Source organism: Lygodium microphyllum, chromosome 7 (assembly GCF_053477565.2).
Source record: "Lygodium microphyllum isolate KBCC chromosome 7, Lygodium_microphyllum_v1.1.10, whole genome shotgun sequence".
Lineage (NCBI taxonomy): Eukaryota > Viridiplantae > Streptophyta > Polypodiopsida > Schizaeales > Lygodiaceae > Lygodium > Lygodium microphyllum.
Window position 1 is genome coordinate 64,058,211 of NC_141141.1, and position 4,808 is coordinate 64,063,018.

Sequence of the window (4,808 nt, forward strand, 5' to 3'; positions counted from 1 at the left end):
CTTGGATACCGGGAGATGACCCTCCCGCAGCTACTCCTTGGACTTTCTTAGGCGGCATCGCAGTTGTAATCCTTCGAATGTGGAAGCAACTTTACACTCCTTTTCGGAATTCACCATCGCTTCAATATTCCTCTTCTCTCTTTCGAGTCAAGGAATCGTTTAAGAGATTGACCATGAGAAAGGGGTAACAAGACCTTTAAGGTCTTAGCTTCTTTGGAGAGGGAAAGGTTTATAAAGCCTAAAAGAAAAAGGCCCTGTAGGGATTTATATGCGGTGAAAATGGTGTGTGTGAGTGTGGTTTCAAAAAACATATGAAGGGCCTTGGGAGATCTTTGGGCTTGGGGGTAAAAGGTATAGGAAGGGGGATTTTTGGAGAGGTTTTGGGACATGGAGTAGTAAATTCTTTAGGGATTTTAACCCGGGGTGAAAGGGAAAGGTGAAGGGTGAAGGCTTATAGCACAGGGGAGGAAAAGGGTGTGTAAGGAAAAAGGGGACACGGGGGGATTAAAAAGGGGCTTAGGGGTGTGTGTTAAAAAAAGAATATGGGGGGGGTGAAACACGGGGTTTCAAAAAAAAAAACACAAGAAGGGACTTATAGATTTAAGCACAGGGGTTTAATGGTTTTTGAGGTCAAGGGGAGTGGGGCTAAGGTGGCTTTTGGGGGATGCTAGGGGGGAAAAGGGGCTTAAAGAGCCCCCTTAGAAGCTTCCCAGAGAAGCTTCTGAAAGCTACGTAAGGACGTGGAGAATAGATGACGCCGTTCGCGGGTGGATCTGAGGGAGGATGGTGGCAGCGGGATATCCTGTGGCGGAGCTAGCGGGATAGCCTGTGGCGGAGTTCGCGGCAGCCGTCAGGAATTAGGCAGTGGTGTGAGGGTGGCATTCTCCACGACTGGTGGCGCACATCAGCTTCTCCTCTTCCAACACCGTCTTCTGTAGGCTTACGCAGCCTCTCTCCTTCTTCTCTAGCAATGACAGCAAGTAGCCTCCCTCTCCCTTTTCCACTCAATGGTCCTCCCACAGTCGTCGTCACAGACTTCTTCTCTCCCTCATGGTCTATCGGCCTCACAACCTCTCCCCTTGATCTTTAGAGGAGGGGGTATTTATGGGAAGAGGGGGGGTAGGGCCTCCCTCTCCCACGTGGATCCTGCATGTAGACCCTCCCCTCCACCTCTACATTCTCCAATTAGAACCATCCTCTTCCCTCAACCTCGCTTCGGCTGGGGGAAAGAGGATTATTATTATTATTTGCATTAAATCCAATATTAATCCCATATCCTCCTCCCAAGAGGAGGTTCTCATGAAAAGTATGCGGTTTCATTAAGCAATGTCTCGTTTGGGCACAATGGAGAGTGCATTAGTAAAGACTAACCCGTCCCAAACCACAATGCAACATTATCATTTTCCCGAGATTTCACATGGCCTTATAAGGCAATGTCAGTGGATTGAAGTGTTGGAGGAATATGACTTTGAAATCAAGTACCGACCAGGGAAAGAGAATGTAGTTGCCGATGCACTTAGTCGCAAGGCATTCCTAAATTCCCTAGTCTTGCATAATCCATCAATGGCCAGATCTCTAGCTACAAAAGTATCTATGCCAAACAACCCTATACTTGAGTTAGCTAGAGAGGAAGCATGCCATGATTTGGCCTACCAAACAATGCTAAAGGAGATCTCTACTAAGGAGCAGAATCAAAAGTTGCAAGCTAAGTATCAGGAATTTTCCATTGATAATGGACTTGTCTACTATAGAACAAGGTTGTGTATACCAACAAGCCAGTCGCTTAAGCAGAAGATAATGTGGGAAGCTCGTGATTCCCATTTCGCATGACATCTTGGCTATGCTAAGACTCTTAATGCAGTTAGGAAGAGCTACCATTGGGAGAGGCTCAAAGGTGAAGTTCTCAAATATGTCATTGAGTGTTTGTCTTGCCAACGTATCAAAGCCGAACATGTCATGATGCCAGGGAAATTGAAACCGCTTGACATCCCCCAAATGAAATGGGAATTCATCAGTATGGATTTTGTTGTAGGCTTACCCCAAGTCCAGGGAGGATACAACTCCATCATGGTTGTGGTTGACATGCTTACCAAGTTTGCACACCTTATTCCAGTAAAGACAAACTATAAAGCCTCCGACATTGCAAGATTGTTTATCAAAGAGATATTCAAGCTACATGGTTTACCCAGAAGAATCATTAGTGTGTCAAGAATCGCGTGGTGGAGGGGGTTGCTCAAGATGTTGCGCCGAACACACACAGAATGCACAAGGAGAATCTCACTCAAGAGACAAGAAGAGAGATGAAGGCCAAAACGTTTTCTTGCTGATTTCTTCTTCTTCTTCCACACTCTTTTCCATGTACACAAAGTATAGATAAGATACAACATAAAAGGAAAGTGGCCTACTAAGTCAAACAATGCATAATCGACTACACTAGTCGACTGGCGCTATAACCATGCCAGCTGTAAATAGGTGTAACGACCTGAATATAATAAGTAATGAGTCAGTGGCCATGTGAGATGCATAATGACCACCGACATGCTAGGTGTAGACATGTGGACCCATCTAACCAGGCGGTCCATCATCAATGTCCGCATGTGTTGAGCTTCTCATCTCAACACTCCCCCTCAAGCTCAACTGCATCTCTGCAACTCCAAGTAAGCTTCGAAACTTTTGAAGCTTCTGTGTACCCAATGCCTTCGTGAAGATGTCAGCTATCTGATCCTGTGTGCTGACATACACCAAGTCAATCTCACTTGCTAGTACCTTCTCTCTCACAAAGTGGTAGTGTACCTCAATATGTTTTGTCCTAGCATGGAACACAGGGTTCCTAGCCAACTGTATACTGCTCATGTTGTCACAATAAATGACAACTGAACCTTCCACTTGTACATCCAAATCAGCCAATAGCTTTTTCAGCCATACTACCTCACATGCTGCAACAGCAGCACCTCTATACTCAGCCTCTGTACTCGACAAAGCAACTGTAGATTGCTTTTTGTTGCTCCATGCAACTGCTGCACTACCAAGAGAGAACATGTATCCGCTGGTAGATCTTCTATCAGCAGCCCAATCTGCATCTGTGTATCAAAACACCTGTACATTTGTACCTGCCTCATAGAAAAGTCCGTAATGTAATGTGGACTTCACATATCTCAATATGCGTCTGACTGCATCCAAATGTGGCTTTCTAGGTACTTGCATAAACTGACTCACAAGACCAACAGCGTAGCTCAAGTCTGGCCTTGTAATGGTCATGTAGATCAAACTCCCCACTATCCTCCTGAACATAGTAGGGTCTTCTATCTCATCCCCAACATCAGCACTCAACTTTACATTCTGCTCCAACGGGACTGAAAGTGGTTTCCATGCAGTCATACCATACTTGGACAACATATCCAAGCCATACTGTCTTTGGGATAGCCATATACCATCATCACTTCTGATCACCTCAATGCCAAGGAAGTACCTTAGCTCACCTAAATCCTTCATCTCGAACTTCGTCTTCAAACAACCCTTGACTTCAGCAATCCCACTATCACTATCACCTGTAATAATCAAGTCATCCACATAGATGACTATGATGACCAAACCTGCTTCTCCCTTTCTCGCATAAAGTGAGTGATCAGCATCAGAAACATAAAAGCCAATATTGACAAGATACTCTCTGATCTTGTCAGACCATGCTCTAGGTGCTTGCTTGAGCCCATAGAGTGCCTTCTTCAACCTGCACACATACGTGAGATGCTCTAAATCTTCATAACCTGCTGGCTGATCCATATACACTTCTTCCTGCAAATCACCATGCAAGAAGGCATTCTTTACATCCATTTGCTGCAACCTCCAACCTTTGGCTGCTGCCAAAGCAATCACACATCTGACCGTTGCCATCCTAGCAACTGGACTGAAGGTTTCATCATAATCTATGCCATGTGTCTGGGCATAGCCTTTTGCAACCAGCCTAGCTTTGTACCTGCTAATAGAACCATCTGCATTGTGCTTAATCTTATAAACCCACTTACATCCAATAGCTTTCTTTCCCTTCGACAATGATACTAGATCCCAAGTCTTATTGGCCTCTAATACAGCCATCTCCTCATCCATTGCTGCATCCCAATGAGCATGACCAACAGCCTCCTCAAAACATGTGGGCTCAACATCCTCAACTAGTTTCACCATATAAGCATAATGGTGAGCTGCATAACCTTCAAAACCAGATCTTTTAACAGGGTATCTCACCCTGCTAGACCTGCGTACCACTGGATCACTCAATGGAGTCTTTGCATTAACGCGTGCTCTCTGCACACCAGGAGTCCTCACTAAAGGAATGCCAAGCTCATCATCTAAGCTCTCTGAGCCACTAGAGTCTCCATCAAGAATTGCATCAATGCCTTCTGACACTTTTTTCTTTCCTTTGTCTTTACCTGTAGTGCTACTAGATGCACCTGAAGATGTAGAGGTACTCCTTAGTCTCCCAGACCAAGGACTACTAGATGATGTCTCTGGTCCACTAAGAATCTGTGATTCCTGCTTTTCAGCCTGCACATGAGTATCATGATCATCATCAACACCCAATGCATCACGACTAGATGCATACCAACTGCTCATTTCATCAAAGATGACACCCCTGCTCACTCTGAACTTACATGTGACAGGGTTGTAACAGCGATACCCTTTCTGCTCTAAAGAGTATCCAATAAAGATACACTTTTTAGCCTTAGGATCCAATTTTCTCCACAACTCATCTGGCACATGAACATACGCAATGTAGCCAAACACTTTCAAGTGTGAAACATCAGGCTTCTTAC